Below are 23,679 nucleotides of genomic sequence, written 5' to 3' on the forward strand. Positions count from 1 at the left end.
AATATCAGGAGCATCTATTGTAATTTTCCTGACTTTCAAGTATCTGTATTATCTCAGCTGACCACTGACCTTGACGTCATAATTTTAACTGAATGTCGACTTGATCCTGACAAGCCTATCCCTACTATTGGTAATTATATTTCGCTCGCGACTACAAATAATATAAACCAATGTGGCGGAGTTGTTTGTTACACAGCCTGTAGTGTAAATGCAGGTATTAAAGAAATCAGGCTAAAGCAAGCTTCTTGTTTACAAATCAACATCAATAATACCCTAATACTTGGCATCTATAGATCGCCATCGTACACAAATGCTACGGATTTCATAGAGTCTCTTTGTGATCACTTAGATACCCTAAAATCTCATTCAAATATTATCGTTACAGGTGACATAAATATTAATATAATTGCAAGGTCAGATGAGCCCTCATATGAAAGGACTAACAGAAATGCTTACCTAAATATGCTTTCCACATTCGGGTTACTTCCGGGGCATATTCTGCCGACCAGAGGCAGAAACTGCTTAGATCATTTTATGATAAAAGTTGATATCACGAAAACATCAGCCTATATTGCAGTTCTTAATACATCAGTAACCGATCACCTTAGTATACTCCTGACTTTAACAAATCATACAACAAAAACTAACAACATCAAATCTGTTGAAAGCGTTAATTATAAAAATGCAATGAATAATCTACAAAATCAGAACCTCAATGACCTTCTATTAAGTGATGATCCTGACTTTATTGTGGAACAACTTATAAATAGACTAAGCATCGCTCTGAATGCAAGCAAAACAATAAAACACATACCAAAAAAACATCAAGCTCTAAAACCATGGATGACACCTGGTATTCTGAGATGCATCAGAAATAGAAACAAAATGCATCAAAAATTTCGTGCTGATCCAGATAATGAGGTCCTGGGCATCACTTTCAGAAGATACAGAAACTTTTGTAATAATATGATTAAAAAGGTTAAGAGGAAGTATGACAGAGAATTACTGGCTAACTCTACTAAAAATCCCAAGACTATGTGGAAAGTAATTAAAAAATTAACCCATTATAAAAATAAAAACAGCCAGCCACTTGAACTAATTGATCCTGGAGGGTGTGCTGTGGATGCTGTTAATCGGGTAAACAATTTCTTTGCTAACACAGGTAAAAACCTCGCTAAGGAAATCTTAGGTAGAAATGCTAATTTGCACATTCGTAGCACGACCTCATTATCAAATGCTAACTCTTCGTCTTTTGTTCTTTTTGAAACAGACAACCATGAGGTCGACTCAATCCTTAGAAACTTGAAAAGTGACAGTGCACCTGGTATTCATTGTATTCCCACTATGTTCCTAAAGCTCGCCAAACAAGAAATTGTTCCAATAATAACCCGATTAGCAAATATTTGTTTCAATAATGGAGTCTTCCCAAAACGACTTAAACAAGCTGTGGTAACACCTGTGTATAAGAATGGGGAGAGAGACGACGTCAACAATTACAGGCCAATTTCGGTCTTATCGCCAATATCCAAAATATTAGAAAAATTACTAAATGTTCGACTTTTTAATTATTTTAATAAATTTAAAACACTATCGGATTCCCAATTTGGTTTTAGAAAAGGCAAAAGTACTGAAGACGCTGTTTTAGCTGTTACCTCTCTAATTACTCAGCAAGTTGATAGAGGGCAGAAATGTTTAGCTGTATTCCTTGACTTGAAAAAGGCCTTTGATACCGTCTCTCTCCCCATACTTATTGAAAAGCTTGAGCATATGGGTATACGTGGGAAACCGCTAGCTCTTTTGAAAGATTATTTAAGAAATCGTAGTCAGGTGGTTAAAATTGGAAACCATATTAGTGAGGAGCAAGAGATAACTTTTGGTGTCCCACAGGGTAGTGTCCTTGGTCCGACTCTCTTCTTGGCCTATATAAATGACCTTACTGATCTAATCCTAGATGGGGGCGCGATTTTTTCCTACGCGGACGATACTGTTGTTATTTTTAGTGACAGTACATGGGAAGCTGTGTTTAGTCAGGCGGAGAAAGGACTCCAAGAAATCTCTTCGTGGCTAAATTTAAACCTTCTCACACTTAATGTGGCCAAGACAAACTATATTTGCTTCACAAAATACAAAAGTACACAACCACCTCCTACTTTAAGTTTAAGAATACATGATTGTCGTCAAATAGATTTATCAAACTGCAATTGTAAGAAAATTGCTAAGGTTGCTTTCACAAAATACCTTGGGATAATTGTCGACCAGCGACTATCATGGCACAATCATATTGAGTACATTAATAATAGAATCAGAAAGTTAATATGGATTTTTAAAATATTAAAGCACATTACCACTAAAAATCTATTAAAACAACTATATATTACGTTAGCTCAATCCGTCATGACATACTGTATTCCAGTTTGGGGTGGAGCAAATAAATCTAAGTTTATTGATACCGAAAGGGGACAAAGATGTTTACTTAAAGTTATGTTCTCTAAATCATATAGATACCCAACAGATGAACTATACAACGAGTGTAAACTGCTTAGCGTAAGAAAATTATATATTTTGAACACGACCTTAAAGTTACATAGGACTCTAACCTATAAACCACCTACGTCAACACAAAGAAGAAAAGATAAAGTAGTTGTCCTCTCTAACACAAAGTCTCTTTTCGCCAAAAGGCAATTTGTTTACCATTCTGCCTACTTGTATAATAATATAAATAATATTATCTCGATTTATTCACTGCAATCGTATAATTTTAAGAAAACACTTTTAGAATGGTTAATTAACCTAAGTTACAAGGAAACTGAAAACCTAATATATCACGTATCTTAAATATTGCAACAATAATAAAATAAAAATAAAAAAACAACTTTTTCAAACATATTCATATCAATCAAAATTAAACTATCGTTAGACATATTTCAAAATATTTAAATCACTACGGTTATTATATAAACACATTCACACATATGCACACACATTCACTCACACACACACACACACACACACACACACACACACACACACACACACACACACACACACACACACACACACACACACACACACACACACACACACACACACACACACACACACACACACACACACACAGGTTTTATCTCAATTTTGTAAATTCAATTGTTTTGAGTGCACTAATTTCTCAACATTATATCATAATTTTGTTTTTAAATTTAATTTTAAATAATAATTTTAATTTTACTTAATTGTAATAAATTATATGTTAAACTTTACTTTAGCTAAAGTTCATACTAATTATATAATATCTTCACCTAAATATTACTTCAAATGATATGTTCGGTTACTATTTATAAACCCTTAATAGTAGTAGCGGGGTCTTCTGCCACAAGTATTTACAATACTTACAAGGAGATTCCAAGCATAACTAAATTGTAAATTGTGAAATGTTTTAACCAAAATAAACAATTTTTCATTTTTCATTTTTTCATTTTCAAATTTGAATGACAAAAATTTCGAACCGTTCATTTAGATTTGATTTATATTTTTTACAGTTGGTATTTTCTTCACGATGGTCACAAATAAAATAGTGTGCTACAAATATTACATACTTCGGTGCCTAGTTAACAAAACTAATAATACTATTTCAGCAGGCAGCCATATTTGCATTATATTTTCTAGCCTATTCAACAAAAAGTAATAAAAAAAATAACATTTTAATGACGGGGAAAAGCAAACTTCATTGTCACCCGACATCTTTGTAACTACGCGTCGGGGTTTTCTAAAGAATTTTGACGCAACCATTCTCTTATTTTCTCGTAAGCTGTGTTTGTTTTTAAGGTTCCGTACCCAAAGGGTAAAAACGGGACCCTATTCTAAGACTCCGCTGTCCGTCCGTCTGTCTGTCCGTCTGTCACCAGGCTGTATCTCTTGAATCGTGATAGCCGCTATAACATCACATACTAAAAACAGAATAAAATAAATATTTAAGTGGGGCTCCCATACAACAAACGTGATTTCTTTTCCGTTTTTTTTTTTGCGTATTAAACAACTATTAGTTTGCGTTATTTTATCACAGAACTAACAGGTACATAACAACAGGGCAGGTTAAGTAAAAGCTTGTAAAAAATAATGTTACAACTTTACAGAAAAGGTTTAGTATCCCTGATCTTATACTATTATCTGGAATGGAGTAGCTATAATCAGAATTGTTTTTTTCTATAACCAATATTGTAGTACTTAGGCCGAAGTATGATTTTTCCTTTTATTTGGGCACTAGGTGTAATTAAGAATTTTGTAAGGCAGTGAAATATTTTTATAAAGTTTATTCGCCCAAATTCAAAGAGTTTCTGCGAATTCTAGCAAATTGATTAAGTTCGTTAAACTAGTTTGATTGGTTTCGTCCGTCCGTTAACGAATTAACTTGTTCGATTGGATAATTTTATTTCAAATTTAGATTTGTAATTGAACGCCGTGGGTATTTTCAAGTCGTGTTTATTCTTAGAATCAAAGCTTGAAATAAGGATTTAATTATTTATTGTTCTCCTATATTTAATATTTCCTTTGTAAATTATAAAACTGTGTTTGCAAACAATGGCATTAATTATTTTATGGTGCTGAATAAGTTTTGAGGTTTTTTGTTATGAATCGGCGGTTGTTATTTTTGTTTTTATTATGTTGTGTAAGTGGAAAACAAATAATAATTAAATGTAATGTTTTTGTACACTAAAAACGTTCGCACCAGACCTACTGAGTATTTAATATGGCACACTCCTCTAACGCACCCAAGGTATTTGACTGGTAGAGTATGCCGATTTCCTAATTTACTCTTCATCTTTCAGTTCGCAGTTTGAATTGTTATTTTGTAAGTACATACATAAGTTCCCAAAATCTCTTAGGTACGAGGCAGGATTCGTACCTACGATCAATGGATTAAAGACTATTGTTTCCCATATAGTTTTAAGTCATAATGTATTGTTTTTCCTCACTTTCGTTAGTCATAATTTGGTTTTTCTCAGAAACGCGTAACTTTTCAGGATTGCCATAAAACAAACCTAACCTAACCTATCTATAGGATAACCTTACGAAAATTTTAAAAAGTTAACGGTTTCTGAATTATGACTAACGATAATCTGACAATCATTACTTTCAATAATTATGTCAAACAACGGGATCCGACTAAAGACATATTCTTAAACCATGCGACGCTATTATTACTGCTACTGTTATTGTATTAAATAGTCGTGTTTCTGTTTAAAAATCAACATTAAACAACCTGTTCATTATACAACTGTGTAAAAAAATGTTTCGTACAATTCGAAGGTTTTTTAGTTTTAAATCAGTATCGTAGTTTCGTTCTTAATTTTTCTCCGACGGGGCGAGTTTCTAGTCGGTAGACACCCTGAGCGCGAATCTGGTTTTAATTTTATAACAGTGACTTTTCTGATCATAAAATGTCACTCTTGACAGGTGACATAGAATCCATGACAATTTCAAAACAAAAAAATAATCAAAATGAATCGAGCCCGATCGCTGGCTTTGAAGCTGAAGGTTCTGGGATTGGATTTGTTATTGATATTATCTATGAATTAAGTATTTATATAATATGTAATAAAAAAAAATTATGTGTCTAGTACCCACAACACAAACCTAATTAAGCTTATTTTGGGACCAAGTCAATTTTTGCAAGATTATCTCGTAGTATTTTTTATTTAATTATAATAGGTATCATGATTCATGACTGTATCTTGTATAACTTATTATAACTTAATGGAACTTTTCATTACTATTACGGAATATGAACTTCCCGTACACTACTGAGCTTTCAGGAGTTTACAGTTCCGATTAAATAAAAAATATGAGTAACATTTTTAAAATGGAGATTCAATAGACTGGACGGTGAAAAGATATATGGCTGTTATTTGTCAAGCGAGCTAATATTATTATCAGAAAAGAGTCAAGACTAAAATAGAAAAATGTTTGAACTCAATAAAATTCATGGATACACATCATTATTTTTGTCGCAGTTGCCGATAGCTTTATTACATTTCTTGAGAATCTATAGTTATAGCATACTAGAATTCTGTACCTACACTGTCGAACATAGCGATTTAATTTTCCTGACGACTCCTTAAAATGTAATCAAGGATGTGCGCAGGGTGCTCGTTTTAAGCCTTAACCTTAGAGCGCGCCACCTCTAAGTGTTTTGTCGTGTCGGGGTTGTCCGCAGAAAAAAAATCTTGGATTGCTGGAAATGTAATACAGATCGATAGATTTAAATATACTTATGCGTGTGTATATCAGGTATCTATAAACGTTGCATACATTTCAAAATTTTGCAAGTATAACCTGTGCGATGCTATTGGTTCAGAAAGATCAATGAAGATGGCGAAGAAGCACGGAATTCATAAATTTAATAGTCATTTATTTTGTCCAAAAAATAGTTTTTCACTTTCATATTAAAATACACGCGATAATATTTAATGATTTAGGTACATTATTATATTGTGCCTTTTTGTATTGAGGTGTGCAATATGGAGTATTTGTAATGTGTTTTAGGTATTGTGTATTTTTGTAGCAATAAGTATAATAAAAAAAATGTTTTGTTTATACCTAGTTTAGTAATTGCTTCAAATTTGCGTACACGTTTGTTATTGTTGCGCTAAAATTAAAGATTCATAGAATTGACGATAATGGAAATTATTTATTGTAATTTAATTTACTTACTGACCTGTAAAACATTAACTTTTACCAATAAATGTCTTGTATCTTGTAATTTGTTAAAACAAGCTTGGCCGATTTTCACCTTCCCATACAAACGGAGTTTCGTACTCATTTCAAAACTACGTGTTGGATTGTAATGAAATTTTGTACATACAGTGACATGAGGTTTATCTAGTCCTGTAATTAGTTTATACAGCTCCAGTTTCTAAAACAAACGAAATAGAGCAAAATTTTTGTATGAAAAACTTCACTATATTTTTTAACTATGGTATCTGAAGCTACATAAGCTAATTACAGGACTAGATATATACCTTATCCTATTGTAAGTATAAAGTTTCAGAGCAATCTAGATAGTCGATTTAAAATGAGAGCGTAACTACGTTTGTATGGAGAACCGAGCTTGCTTGGGGACTCTTAAATCAGTAGAACAAATATTTATGCTCTAGTGAATAAGTAAAATTATGCCTGACCATGGAAGGATTTACCATTTTAGTTCTTATATTACATCAATTACACGCAATTCAAAATTTGACAACAGTTGTGCTCCGTGCATCAACCTCGAGCTGCGACGTAAAACATGTTCATTACATCAATAATTCAGAGGTTCAACGCGACAGCGACAAGCGATTCGTTTGCGTGAGAAAACGCCCGATGTATGCGGTCGGGGCCGAAGGAGGTTGCTACTATAAATACAGAAATTTTACATTATCTACTGAAGCTGGTGGTAAATACTGTGGCGATGTATATCATTTATCCAGGAGACGTTACCCGGCGCAAGAATGTTTACAGTATTGTATACGAATCTATGTGTTACTTTTAAATTGACGACTGGTTTGGCCTAGTGGGTAGTGACCCTGCCTGTGAAGCCGATGGTCCTGGGTTCGAATCCCGGTAAGGGCATTTATTTGTGTAATGAGCACAGATATTTGTTCCTGAGTCTTGGGTGTTTTCTATGTATTTATGTATTTATATATTATATATATCGTTGTCTGAGTACCCATAACACAAGCCTTCTTGAGCTTACTGTGGGACTTAGTCAATCTGTGTAAGAATGTCCTATAATAAAAAAATAAAAAAATTGAACTTATGTACATCGTATGTACGTAGGGAAAACCTTGGCTTGTCGATGATACTTGGTAATTCGGTGATACTGCGTTATTATGTCTTACGCTGAGCTCACAATGGTGAAATATAAGCAATTAAATCGCTGCTAATGCCAACCCGATTGGAAGCACGCTTTATGCTGCGCACATCAACGCGTCATGTTCTATGCACCAATGTCACGTTTAAGTTTTTGATCTAGTCCACAAGGTAGCAGACTTTCCAACGCACTAGAGTTAGACCAAGAAAATCTGCAGAGATTTTGAAAGCACACGCAGTGCAAGTGTATTTTTTGAAATTAAAATGTGGCTTTCCCCTCTTAGTAGGTTCAGAAAGGATTTTGCCAATGACGACGTATTTTGATTTGGTAATAGGAATTGTGCAAATGCTCATAGAGCGCAACGTTGTTCGGTAGTTATATTATGAGCTCTTGTAAGGAGATAGTTAGCTGGCCTTACAAGGGCCACGTGGACTTACTTGGCGTTGACGCCAGAATGGAGATTAAACTCGTATCAAGATTAATTTCTTCATTATCCGCACACTTCCACATTAGTTCACTGCGCAATTAGCTATCAGTATTACACTCTTAACAACATTAATGAACAAAACAAACTATGCACGTACTTATTTCATTGTAATTATTATTATTTATAACTTATTATTTTATAACCAAAAAATGAATTATTTATATTTTATATATTCGTAACGCCAAACAAAAAAATCTTTATACATTCATAATATGTTTTGAGAATTCAATTGTTCTTATACAATAGCCAACAGGTACCTAGCTATATCGAGGGCTTTGTTTGGTAAATAAGTTTAGATATTTTTTTATTTAAATATGAACACACACGTCACATATAGCTCCAATTTAAAAAACCCATTTTCTCGACTTATCGGATTTAACCGCTCACCTCACCCCTCGATTGCATAAGTACAATGTAAGGTGCATTGGGGTAAATTCAAATGCAGTATAATTTTGAAAATTGCATGTATACTGAACTAGGAGCACTATAGCTGGTCAAACCAAAATTAACCAAATTGTCAGTAAATAAGAAAAAAAACTATACTCATCCTTTTCTTTTGGTCGCTAGCACTAGACTAGTAAGATAAAGATAGTATAATTCTTTCTGTCTATCCAACTATCTATGTCTCTCTCTCTCTCTCTCTCTCTATGTTCTCTGTATGTCTCTCTGGCTATGTTTGAAATGAGACAGTCCTTTGACAAAATATATCTATCTGGGGGCACGGCCGTGCCCCCGCCAAGACGAGACAAAGGGCAAAAGGCAGTGCATATCTTTTCTCGGTATAATTGTCTTGTTAGTCCAACTAACAATTGAAATCCAATCATGCGTACATAGGGTGTCCCTAGCCATTGGACAAAGCCGAAATGTACATATGCATTAGGGTATTTAGAACCAGTATACAAAGTATCATAACAATCGGTGTAGCGGTTACGAAGAAATTAACAAGTTACGATTTTTTTACTTTGGAGTAGTCTGTATGTGTTTGTAGCTCCTGAGGTCATACATGGTATGAAACCTTCATAGACCTTGTTGATTATCTTTTTTATTTATGACACTAATAAGATTCTGACTTTTGACAAATGTTTAAATATTCGAACAAATTTTTAAAAGCACTGCCAATGTTTAATACAGTATGTTTTTTTGATGTCGATTATTGGAAATAACTTTTGTGAGAAAAAAAATATTTTTATTTTTTGTTCTTTTAAAAAAAAAAAATTAACGTTAGAGCATTCCTAAGAAGTAACCCTACATGGGATTTCAGGGTTTGTCCAATACCTAAGGTCACCCTGTATATACGCGTGTATGTTACCTACATAAAATTTGAAATTTAAATCCGACAACTTTAACGAAATCATTGTACCCAATAAAAGTCACTAAAATTTTCAATTCCAATTTCACAACTAACCTGCATGTTGTAACAAAATCATAAATTTATTTCGCACGCAAAAGGCTAAAAGGCGGCTAAAACAATACCAATCTGCCAAAAAAAGCAATTACTCATATCCGACAGTAATAAAATCCGCGGCAAAGGCCGAATGGTACAAATTAAATTTTCACCTGAATAACCGCTGAGGTTTTTCCTGGCACTTTTGTTCCACTATCTCATAAAAGATGCATCGGCAGGAACAGGAAAATTAATATCAGACAATAGCGCTTGCGGTAAGCAACAAGACGGGGCCTTTCTGCGCAATTGTGGGTAGCATTTCGTATTAAAAAACGTTTTTTTTTTAGGAACGTCTAATTTGAATATAAATCTGGTACAAAGAAATGTAATAACAAAACTGAGATACAGACATATTAAATATATTACCCTTGACCCGTTTTAATACATGTATTTGGTACAGGTAATGTTTAATGGCGGCTGAAAATTATTTTCAACTAAGCATTACCTCGGAACGTCGGAGGTAAATTTAAAACTTATTTTACGCGATTAAGTCCCGTCGTTCTGAATAATAATAAGCATTACCTATTTCTTATTTTTGTAAGATCTAGGTAGGTGGGTTGTAGCCTGTAGGTATGACCAAGTCACAGATGATTCTGGGGGCATCGGTCGAACAACTTTGTCATAAATTGTTACCTAATTACTAAACAAAAAATATACTACTTAGGGTCGGTTGCACCAACTGTTTGTGATCGTTAAAGAGTTCGCTAAATTGCATTGTATGGAAAGTTTCATAGTAAACCGCCGCGGCGCGCCGGTTGACGTTGATCAGTCTGTTAAGTGCGGATGGTGCAACTGGCTCTTAGACTTGTACTAGTAATATAGTCACACAGTAATCTTCAAGTTTAAATACTCATTAAAAAATCCTAATTGAATATAAATAAAGGGTTTATCGTTGATATTAGGTCGATTTTGTTAGCTGTGATAAACGATAATTGGTAAACATAAGATAAACAAAGATCGAATATATATAAATGTAAATTTAAGAAATATAAGATAACGAGGAGATAACTCAATTTTTAATGAAGTGTAAAAATTTATCTAGCTGCCAAAAAATTGTGATTTCTGATTATTTCTGATAATTTCAATATACGCGATATAATCCGTTTTTCATAGTTTTATTTCATGAGTAACTATCGCGGTAACCGAAGACAATATTATGTGATTTCTGATTTCAAACGTGGAACCATGCGTTTGCCTCTGTTGTTGTTGTGTTCTGCTCGCTGTTTCGGGTTTGTTTTGTTTTTACTTTAAAAAAATATATACAAAGACTTAAATATCGTACCTGCTCACAAATAGTGTGATAACCACGTCAGGTTTAAATATCGAATACAGAAGCCCAACTGGCTAAGCAGAGCCCAACTGGGGAAGTACCTCCACCTTACAGAAAACGGCAGCCAAATAACACTAGACTCTACTCATAGTGTTGTGTTCCTGCCGGTGAGTAAAGTTGCCAGAGCTCAACGAGGGTGCGGAGTGTTAGGGTCGGCAACGCGCGTGTAACTCCTCTGGACTACTCTGGAGTTGCAGGCATACATAGGCTACGGAGACTGCTTAACATCAGGCGGTACGGCCCGCCTGATGTAAAGATGATGAGATGAAGATAGGATGCCTGTTTGCCACCGACGTAGTATAAAAAAAACACAATAGGAAATATATAATAGCAAATACACTAGAAGAAAATTATTACCCCACAAATGCTGTACCAATCAAACAGGGTTCTGCCCAAATCGGACTAAAACTCGTCTAATGAAGCAATCTTACCAACTAAAACAGCCGTAGACTCGGAATCAAAGGATATTTAAATTGGCCAAATCTTATTCCACCTCGGTTACAAAAAGCTATTTCTGGCGCAATATTCCTATAAATATAGGCCTTTTTGTGTAAGAAAGTGCTGAAAGAGAATGGAAGATTGCATATTTTCGACTGAGCAACAACGTCGTCATCCAATTTATGTCTTCACTATTCCGTCAATCTTTAGATTAACTTTTGAGCGGCCGCTTGCTTTTTTTCTTGAATTGCAATTTGTTTTGCGAAATACCTTTTATGGGCATTTTAATTTTAACCTGTACTTTAAAGGGCGACTTAAGAAGATAGCAGACGACCACTTCTCCATAAAAAAGTAGTCTCCATTTTCCTCCCTGGATATTGTCATTATGGAAAATATTCTTACAGAATTTAATGTAGGTATATTAACCGTAGCTATGTCCCTTCGTTTGCCTTTTTAGGGTTCCGTACCCAAAGGGTAAGAACGGGACCCTATTACTAAGATTCCGCTATCCGAATGTCCGTCTGTCCGTCGGTCCGTCTGTCCGTCTGTCTGTCTGTCACCAGGTTGTATCTCATGAACCGCGATAGCTAGACAGTTGAAATTTTCACAGATGATGTATTTCTGTTGACGCTATAACAACAAATACTAAAAAGTATGGAACCCTCGGTGCGCGAGTCCGACTCGCACTTGGTCGTTTTTTTTTGTTATCTTAATGTTTATGTTTACGGGTGAAAAACAAATTCCATACAATAACAGTTTGAATGATTCACGGTTAGTTTCACTACACTTATATCGACCGGGATATTGACCGTGATTACCTTTTGTATTATTTTTGAGCTCCTGATATTTACAATAATGAGGACTACGTTTTTTAATTCTGTCACTTTTATAAGGAACTGTACTTTCCTGTATAGCGTTTCACGTTGACTGTCAGTTTGGTGATGACGGCTAATCGGCTGTTAAATACCGACCTAGTAGTTATTGTTTAAGCTGCTAATGCTTATGATTCTATTATGTAATTGAGCGCTTCAATCGCCAACAAACTGATTACAGTTTGGCGATGCATACATTTTGCATGTACCCTTTGTGTAAAAAAAAAAGTTGGGAAAATATATACATAGTTATGGTGTCAGTGGGTAAAACGACACATGTCATTGAGGGGCTTGTATATGTGACCTTCTTGGTACTCACTAGTTCATTTTGTCATTTGTCGTAAAGAATATTATGTTAAGCCATAAACATCGTAATTATAAAACCATTGTAGATATCAGACAACGGCCCGCTAAGCGGGTTCTCTGTTCGTAGTCGTTTTTCGCTAGAAAGCGGAAAAAACATGTTATCAGCCACAACCGTAGCGCGTAGCTCGCTCTGGCAGTGCGTTAACAACAAGAAAAAAAAATCGTGCAATATACATTCTTGACTTTCAGGCGTAAAACATAATTTTCAATAAAAACGTAATTTACGCCTTCCTTGCGTGGCCACGCGCCTTGAGCACCTCACGCAATTCCCCTTATAAGGCCGTTTAATTTTGTGCCTCCATATATTTTGTAAGGCGCTCTATACATTACCGCCTCGAGCGTATATCTGCCTAATAGCGAGATTGTTTTATCGTCCTCATTATGAGAACACTACTGCCTATTAATTTACCTAAACGGGGGAAATCGCTTCTCAAGAATCGGACGGAATTCGGTAACTAAATTGTTCTTTAGCATGGCCTATTATAAGTTATTAGGTATCCAAAGTGTTAATTTTTAGGTTTATCGTGCGATGATTCCATCCGGAAAGCCCAGAGTAAATTTACCTTTAAGCGCATGCTGCGTAAGCATTTATCTGCGAAATATAAATAATGTTTCAGTTGGTACATGTATAATGTATGTATATATTTAGATATTTATGTAAGTATATCATATAAAGTATATGTTTAAGTTTATGAATTCATAGTATATTAATTAGTATTTATTTTGTAAATACTGGTAGCGATTATCGTTTTAATTTTTCGAGTACCTATTAATCCTGCACCTAACAACCATCTCTTTTTAGCCCAGTGGTTGACTGGTAGAGAATGCCTTATGGCATTAAGTCCGCCATTTGTACTTATAATTTTATGTGCAATAAAGTTTAAATAAATAAATGATTATCGAATGAAAAATAAATAATATATTTACCTGAATTTTCGCCAAGTTGACCACAATTTTTTTTTTACTAAAAGCCCTATTATTGCTTCGTCTCTCTTCCTTTATGCCAGAGAAACCTTCATACAAATATTACAACTACAGCCGCAAAACTTATCAATGCCCATGAGTGACATTTAAAGACGCAATTACAGAAATGCTCGGCAAGCACGTAATGAATTCGTAACACTCGATAATTGACACGTCGGGACCCTAATCGACCCCCGCTGTATGCTAAGATCTCAACAACTTCTGATATTTCCCACACGAATCTGTAGGGTTAAGGAGGGTTATTGAGGATTGGCTCGTGGTAAATTTTTCATTCCTATGTGTAATTGAGATTTACCTAAATTTGTTTTTCTTACGAGATACGCCCTGATTTCATTATGAATAACAAAGGTAATTGTAGTATAATCGAACTAATAGGTAGTATATGATTTATAGTAAATTTGTACTGAGTTTTCACTCTTCGGACGGAGCGGAAAAAAAGGAACGAATTTTAATATCGCAGTCAGGTAGAAAATTAATAAATTTAATAATTAAATATAACGAATAGATGATGATATTGTGTAAAAAATGCATTGAAATATCCAGCTAGTAAAATATAAAGAATGTCTGCTTCAATAAAATTGTCAGGCTTGGCAAAAAGTATAAATAAGTAAATATGTTTTCGTTGATAATATGTTGATTTGTGTTACAAACTTCATCTCGACGTCTATAATTTGGATTATCTAATTAATACATAAAACATATGTTTAGCAGGTCAACTTGGTAAAAACTGCCAGAAGACGCTGTACAAGAAAACATTGGTACCATGGGATATATATTGCCAAAATTCATAGAAAACCTAACGTTATATCATGTTTGTATTTTTAATATATAGTTTGATATCCATAAATTATGTACAAAACGTGCTGTTTGAAAATTTACATTCAAATAGATTTACACTATTATGCATGACCACTTTTTTTCGTGGACAGACTTTACTAAATTAATAAAAAATACACCTACAAAAGCCAATCCTCGTCATTCAGACGTTAAGCCTAAATAGTAGAAAACGTAATTAACTCAGGTAAATCGGATTGGGTGAAAGTTTTCGCACGATAACTGGAGCGGAAAGCTCCCCCCGGGCCCCCGGCTTAAGCCCACTTCGGAGGCTTTACGACATAACTTGGGCGAAAAATTTGCATCATAGTGAGAGCTTTAAACTCTTGGTGAACTGCTACTTTATTGTTCGTAGAAATATGATACTCATATATAAATTAATGTTTTAATACATAATTGTTGATCAGTGCAGTTTGTTTTTTGCAAAGCCGAAATGACGCAATCTATTGTGTACCTATTTCATATACGTCACAGTAGAATAGAGCCTACTAAGTACCTATGAAGTATCAATGTACAGTAAAGTTATGCTACGCTTTATTCACCTATTATAGTTTTTTTATTTAGTAAAATTAATAGTTGGATTGCCACTAAGTATATATAGCAGCTTCATGCAAAATTCAACTCGTATCGCATCATATTTCGTCTGCCAACAACAAAAAACAAGCAATTCTATACTTGTTGCAATAAACGCAAACATCTCCAGCCGGATCTGGAGCGTTGTCAGCGAAAATTTCATTTTCACGTCATTGCAGGGAAAACATAAAATGCTCTGTAAAGTGCGGGATTGCTTTAACTAGCCGCGCCAATCGCGCCCCTAGTTGTCGTCGTAATGATATAAAAAAGTGAGATAAAAAAAGGAAGAAAATTGCTATCATAAGAACGCTCGCTGTAGGTGAGAGGTCGGTGGCAACGAAAAAGAAGCAAGAACCAGTTTATGTCACAATTTTCTGTAGTTGCAAGTCGATAAAGGCGCAGCAATCCAACTTTAAAAAATCTAAATTTGTTTGTAATTTTTTTTTACGTTTTTTTAAGTTATATACAAATCGAGCACTGGTTATTACTATATTGTAACGTAATGTTAAAAGCTTTAAATTTTATCTTATCAATTAAAACTTAGTAGTGACCCTGACAACAAAGACGCTATCGAGAACGTAATTTACTTTCTTTGCATCTCGCTCATACTCGCATATTAGTGCGAGTAAGATGTATAGAAAATAAATTACGTAGACGTTAGCGTATAATATAATTGTCAGTTTTGACACTGTCAGTGAGTCATGGTACCCGGTTTAAAAAAAAAACACATTAAAATGAACCACCGTTATAACCTATTAAGTATACTAGTATACAAACATAGTAAACATACAAGTTTTGTATCACAATAAAAACTTGAGACTTACAAGGAAAGGGGACGATCGATTCTCCATACAAACGTAGTCCTCATATTCCTCCCTGGATATTGGCATTATGGAGTATATTTTTACAGAATTTTATGTATTTTAGTTATAGCTATGCCCGACCGTTTACTTTTTTTGTTTTTTTTTTATTATTTTAAAAGTTAGAAGCGAAAAACAGATTTCATACCATTTTTTAAATTCTCCTAACTCTTATAAAAACGAAAAAAAAAACAAACGGTCCAACCGATAGCTATGATTAAAATAGATCATATTTTGTAAAAATATTTTTAATAGTGTTAATATCCAGATGGGAAAATGGGGACTACGTTTGTATGGAAAGGCGGTTTAGGGGCGGTCGTTTCATCTTAAGTTCCCCTAAAAATAAATTTTAGGTAATTTTGGCACTTTGTTTAATGTTTGGTTAACTTGCGCAGACTATCATCCTTCGAGTAAGTTGTGTTCTTCGGCAGATAAAATGCAAATTCTCAGATTCGTCTGAAGTTTTCTTATTACTTGGTCTAATAAACGATCCTTGCTGGATTATTCCACATTCATTATTATAGCGTTATAGCTGACAAACTTCGGAGGTGTATCAATTTTAATAACTTGTTATTTGGTACCGTATACTTTAAATCAGTAATAGTTTAAAAAGTATTTTTTTATTAATCAATCAGGTTCGCGTAAAATTCAATTGATATGATAGCTCTTTCAACAGTAATGTGGAATAATGTTAATGTATTTTTTAAATTTATTAAATATGTAATTGAAAATATTGTACCATATATAAATTAAATGTATTACAGTAGGGGGAAGTCCTGTAACCACGGACGGCATATAGTGCCGGACACACGTACTATCTCGGCAACTAACAACCCGAGAAATTCAAGGATAAATAAAAGTGGCGCGGGGGACGTACTATGGACTATGTACTATACTATGGACTGGGAGCATTTTATCGGTGTTTTGTAGAGAAGACGAGGCGCTGCGTCGCATAAGTTTCGGGTGAGGGGTGAGTGTTGTGGCCTGTTTTTTGTGTCCAGATGGATGTTTATTTTTAATATCCTCACAAATCCCTTAAATTTCGTAGTCTATAAGTTTTTTTTTTCATTATTGAAAAATTTGAGGTACACCATAAATAATTGTAATGATTTCCTATCCCTTAGTACCGGACACGGTGGTATTCCCGTAATGCCGGACAGTAAATAAGTTTTTTTTTTTGTTGTATTTTTGTACCTACGATATTTTAGATAGAAGAACAGGCAAGGAAAAATGGAAGAGAAGAAAAAAAATATTTGAAAAAGACGGTGTGAAAGAAGTGAAATTTTGATATATATAAAGGAAGCTAGGGTTCGAAGAACTGAACTGAACTGAAAATGTAGTCCGTCCGGTACTACGAGTAGGTAAAATGCAAAGAATGAGGTTTTTTTTTACTAAAGTCAACTTTTCGTTTTTGAATTAGTTTATGTAGATGCTTCATTTGTGTTATTTTATTTTGATTCTAAATTTGTTGACTAAAGTAATTCATAAATAAATTTATTCAAATACTTTTCTATTTTCTTCAAAAAGGCTTAGGTGTCCGCCACTCGGGGATTTCCCTCTACATACGGTGCTACATTACCGCACTAGTGCGATAATTAGCACATTACCTATGTCGAAAATTTAGTGAAATGCACGCCAATCACAAAGACGATCGTTAAGGTACAATAACAAATTGCTAACTAGAATAGAGCCTATTGGCTCTTCTACCTACCTGAATAAGATTTTAACACGAATTTCTTCACCCCATTTACTACAACGCAGGAAGGTAAACTATTTGAGCGACCGCTTCTGAAAGCCTGTAATAAAATAAAGGTTAATGATCCCGGTACATTTGTAAGGGAAATTTTATGGTAGCCGGCACTACCATGTAATGAGGTATTTAGAAGTAACGCAAGTGGCTTGTGTGGGGACTGGTGTCTGAAAAAATGTCAGCGGATCGTTTTGATATGACATAATATATGACAATATATGACTCAAGCATTTTGTCAAAAAAAGACGTCGCGGAGAAACCTGCTTGCTATCAAAAAACTGGAATTGCAATGAAACGTGGTGTAAAATTTTTCATTCGATTTAGTAAGGAGAGTCGTGTAACTTTATATTTTATTAGTCGTTGCGACACACAAAGTTTGTAAATGAATACCTACTGTTTATTGGAGAAGGTCGATGAAAGCTATACAGTGTGGAAAGAATGAATGGGCCCTGGAGGGAAAGTACCTCAAAACCTTAAGTTAGCTCATTTTGCTTAAAGGAAACATTCTTTTATCATTGAAAATAAACAAAACTGCATTGTTTTTTTTTTTTTTTTTCAATTTTGCTTGTCTAAAATATTCTTGAATACTAAATATTCGATTTTATGGATATTTTGTACGGCAGACTAGTGTAAAGCCTAATGTTTCTTGGAGAAATGTTATCATTAACATTAACTGTATCGAATAGTAGAATAAAATAGCGTATTTTTTTTTACTTTTTAGTCTATTCGTCTCTTGTCTTAGTCTGTTCGATTCCCGGGTGAAACAAGCGAATTTAAAAAAAAAATTGAATGCATATTAAATATATTAATAACGGGTCACACGTGTCGAGCGCTTTTCGACTTAAAATACAGGAGTGACCCGTTATTAATATATTGAATATGTCTGTGTCTCACGGAAGTCTTTGGATGCAGTTGTTTTTTTTTAAGAATGTTTCTTTTGAGCAAAATGAGCTAACTTAAGGTTTTAAGGTACTTTCCCTCCAGGGCCCATTAATTCTTTCCACACTGTATTAATGACGTGTCAAGGGCTTGGTTCCTATTTCTATGTAGGGATGTAGATATTCAATAGAAAATCTAAATTACATTTGGTTTTTCAAATTGAGAGAGTCCTTTGTTAATACAACAAAAAGAATGCAGTGCACAATTTTAATGAATGACACCTTATACGAAAACAGACGCCTGACCCATATTTCATTCAAAGAGTAACAATTATACATTATTTTCCATCTCGTTGAAGAGTTAATTTTCCTGTCCTAGTGGTGACTCCTGCCGAGTCTGGCTACCCTCATTAGGATACTTGAATATATGTATACATGTACTTACTCATTTGCCCTAGATATTTTATAATGAATGCTCGTATTTGAGCGTATGTTTTAGCTCTTGCTGGGTAAGAAATAGTAGATTGTTAACCAAGGGATGAAATGGTGCCTTTCACCCGAGTTTAAGACACTACTTGTTATTTCGTATACAAGGATAGTAAAATACATGTGCATTAAAAAAACACAAAGTATTACTTGAGGGTACTTTCAATTAACAATTTAGGTTAAAATATCGTTATTTATGTAATAAGGAGTTAATTATCAGAATTAAAATTGTACAACAAATCCATTTAAAACCAAAATTTTAATTGCTTGTAGTAAAAAACAAATTAACGTACTTAGAAAGTACAGTGCTCTAGAGCAGACACGCATATTGTATAGAATAGGGAACTCTGACGAAACAAAAATCGACAACAAAATAAAGATCGGCCCACTTGGGTGGCAATATCTAAAGGTTTGTATATGTTTTTGGTATCAATATTTATATGAGAAAAAAAATTCTTAAAAAAAAGGTTCAAAGGTTCGGTATTTCAAAAGGTAATCAATCACGGTCTATATCCCGGTCGATATAAGTCTAGTGAAACTAACCGTGAATCATTTAAAACTCTTATTCTTAAAAAAAGACTTAAAAGAAGTTCCATAATTAAGGTGAAATACAGGTCACCAAAATACTTGAAGCCTTGAAAACATACCTATATTTATTTGAATTCAAATCTCTACGTACTCGAACTGCTGTTTGTTGAATAAGAAACATTATTTTTTATTTTAGAAATAACGAAATTGTAAAACAACGAAACTGTTTATTATTATATACCTACTTTTATTTATCTGTTATCTGTCATTTTCACTATGACGATTTTTGTTTTAAGCACTATTATAAGCCCGAGGCCAATAACAAAATAAGTTTTGTTAACAAACAACAATTTTGTGTATCTAAACTGCTTCCGAGTTCCCGTTTACACTTTCATTTTCGTCTTAATTTTCACAAAACCCGAGAGGTTTTCGCATCGAAAGTGTTAAGGCTTAGCCGTTAACCGAAGTGTTGCAGTATTGTTTCTATCGTATACAAACCACGTCCCTCAAACGGACTAGTTTAAGTGAGATCTTCGATTACGTATTGTTGTTAGTTCGCAAGATTACGCTTATAATGGTCCGCTTTAGGCAAGTAAATGTAAGCTATAAAAATACTTCCTTGCTAACAGTTCGTCATAAATATTTTATTGGCTGTAAAACACCTAATTTCGTCATAGGAACCAATACCTATAGTACCTTAATTTCAAAATAGCGTCTGCTTTACGAAAATAGGTATGAACTTAAGGTGTCTTTATTTTATCTGTGCAAGGTTAGATTAATTGGTAAACGGAGTTCTAAAACAATGAAAATATTGACATCTATTTGGCAACATTAGACATATAACTACCCATTTCTCTATTAAAAAAATTACATGTTACTGGATGTATTTTGCTACTCATACAAATCGCTCTTAGCTCGCGCTCAAGGGCTTAAAAATACAACACACACATGAAACGAATAGATGACATCAAAGAGATCTTAACAATAAGTAATCTGCCTAATAAAAAAAAATTCTAACTAGACTATCATATTGAAACTTTACGTACCAATTATTTGAAGACGTGAAGTATACTTAAACGAAAACACTTGAAATTATGAACCACAAGATTTGCGCCCACCATACTCGCGTCGACTATAAACTGCTCCCGAATATATGGGCAATAAACCTGGAAAACACGCCCATCAACAATGAATTCGCACCTTGAAATTAAGACAGTAAAGCTCACTTTGGCTTGACAAAAGTCTAACGAAATAATGTAAGTTGAAAATATGTTTCTAGATAGATAAATTTCCAGTGCTCGGGTGCGGGGCAAACAACTCAACACAAGCTTGCATTTTTGCGAGTCTCGATGGCCTGGCTCGAACTGGGAGCGTTTAGGTTTATTTGAATAAAGTATTGTAGAGATACGTTAGGTATTTTGTGTGATGAATGATGACCTCTTAAGAGCAGAGCAGAGCGCCGTGGGTAAATTTGGCACGAATATCTAGGTGCGGTATCTGCCTGTTTTCCATGTCATTGCAGATATATAAAAGTTACGCTAGAGGGCAATTTAAAAGTAATCATGTTTTATCTAGATCATGGAACATTTCTCACAAATCATTTAACGTTTAAGTAAAAACATTGATATGCAAGTCTAGATAAGATAACGACAGTACATAAGTAAAGTATAACTTTGTGTTGCTTTAAATTCAAATTTGCCTTGAAATGTTGCTAATAATTTTGCATTGCTTAATTTTTTTATAATAATATTAAACCGAACATACAATATTGTCTTCGGTTACCGCGATAGTTACTCATGAAATAAAACTATGAAAACGGATTATATCGCGTATATTGAATTTATAATACATCCCGACGTTTCGAACTCTTTACAGCAGTTTACAGCGGGTGTCACCCGTTGACCACGAACGCTGTAAAGAGTTCGAAACGTCGGGATGTATTATAAATTCAATATACGCGATATAATCCGTTTTCATAGTTTTATTTCACGAACATACAATATTTCAAATGTTACTATTTTCAAGTGACAATTAGGTTTTAAGTATTTGCTTTTATGAAACACCTTTAAACTCTTACTTATGGTCCACTAGGGAACAAATTAAATTATTTTATGAAATATTTTTTGATTTGTGTTTTTTAAGTAGTCACACTACTGTATATAAATTACTTGGATTGTGGACTTGGTTACTTTTTCTTTAGTGTATGTTATCTATTTCAGTTTATATTTTATATATAGTAGTGTGACTACTTAGAAAACACAAATCAAATAATATGATCCAGATCCACTATCTCCTAAGATAAAAATGGCAAAACATTTCCACAAGTTACTCGTAATTGATATGATTCATTAAAAAGCCAAACATTAATCACCATTTGTTCAGTAAAATGAAAACTGGAAACTTCCTAGCAATTGCCTAGAGGAGACTATATAACAATATTGTGGTCCAAAATTAAAGTACATTCTTTACCACACCAGCTGGTAAAGGCCCTCTTGATTGTTCAAACCAGGGGTCGGAAACCGGTATTTGCTCCATACAAAAATACCGGTATTATTACGTTCTTTTTCGTTCTTTTGTTCATAATTTAATTTTTAATGGGACGTTTTAATACTGCAAAATTGTTTCCTAAATACATGATTCAGTCCTACGTAATGAGCATTAAAAAAATCGAAATATTGGGCTATTTCGGGGTTTTTAAAAAATACCGGTTCCGAGCCCTGGTTCAAACACTGACGAGAAAGTTGCATTTTATCCACATGTGTTGCAAAGTACTGAAATGCAAATTTTGAGTTGTTTCGTTGTGTTGGCTGGTAGAATTGGCTTTTAAATGATGATTTTGAATGAAAAATGTTTAATAACGTTCATTTAGATTTGATTTGGTTTGATTATCTATAATATTTTACAGTTAGGATTTTCCTCGCGTAACGTTGGTGTGATGAAAATTATTGTGTTTCACTCGTTGGCAAACTTTGTTTAATCTTCGTGCCTTGAAACCCTCGCAACGCTCCAGACTCCACTTTTCAATTCAATTATGAAATCCTTCTCTTGCATGGGTGTAAATATTAGCACGAGCGTTTAAACAACAACTTTGGCCTTTTGTAAAACAAATAACTATTTTTAACTCGTACTAGGTACTTTACCTCTTAACACGTTCACGGACAGTCCGTAGAGAGACGTAAAAGGACACCCTCGTGATATGGCACCACGGCTGAAGGCGATGATTTTTATTTTGACAAAACCACTAATTCTCATCCACAGACGCCGAGTTTTCAAAGGATTATAATGAACTACAAGTATCTCGTGCCGTTTTAGACATATCACAAGGCTCTCTGTTGTCACAGCAAAATCCTCAGAGTGACTTACTTACCGACTTTATGTATCACCAATACCAGTATATAGTATATGGCCATGACGCATGCTGTGGTACGGCACGGCTGAGAACGTTATACGGCTATACATAGACGAGATGCCGTATCACGAGCCTCTTCAATGTATGAAGATGTATACAAACTGCGCTGTCAATATGTGGTACAACTTCTATAGAAAGTGCAATGTGGTAGTCCGTCCATAAATGGGAAAATATATTGTATGGGATTTACCTGTGCCACATCACGCCGTTTCGAGAATGGCGCTGTGCCCGTGAACGTGTTACACAAAGCTTTTGTTCTGTGGTTGACTGCCGAAAGTGTACCACCCGTACTGAATGAAAGAAAACAAACCATTAATTAATATCAGTCTAAAAACCGACTTTAACCTCGAATGTATAATATAATGGATCTAGAACGCAATAAGTTGTAGCATCTCATACCTGGGTCCTTACTCCCAGTCTTTACTCCCACGGGCTGATCCTCCGGATTCTCCAATCGGCTATAATTCCTTAACGCTTTTGCCTTCTCTTCCTGTCTGATTCTCGTCTTCCAAATTACTCCCTGAAACTTTTGATTTAAAATGTTTACTTTCTGGCTACCATTTCTAAATTCTTCCTAAACTCCTTCTACCCTAA

The 23,679-nt window shown here is 34.3% G+C and overlaps 1 long non-coding RNA gene across 2 annotated transcripts in view; it reads left to right on the forward strand.

The window, feature by feature from the left end:
* The window catches only part of LOC134741393 (uncharacterized), a 381,191-nt gene that overhangs the window by 182,796 nt on the left and 174,716 nt on the right, over positions 1–23,679 (forward strand). The window contains exon 3 of one of the 2 annotated variants that reach the window (XR_010127880.1): positions 21,768–21,787. The exons of the other annotated variant lie outside the window; for it this stretch is intronic. This is a non-coding gene — a long non-coding RNA (uncharacterized LOC134741393). Of the gene's footprint in view, positions 1–21,767; positions 21,788–23,679 lie in introns of those variants that run through there. 2 annotated transcript variants of the gene reach the window in all.

This window comes from Cydia strobilella, chromosome 5, assembly GCF_947568885.1.
Source record: "Cydia strobilella chromosome 5, ilCydStro3.1, whole genome shotgun sequence".
NCBI classification, from domain to species: Eukaryota; Metazoa; Arthropoda; class Insecta; order Lepidoptera; family Tortricidae; genus Cydia; species Cydia strobilella.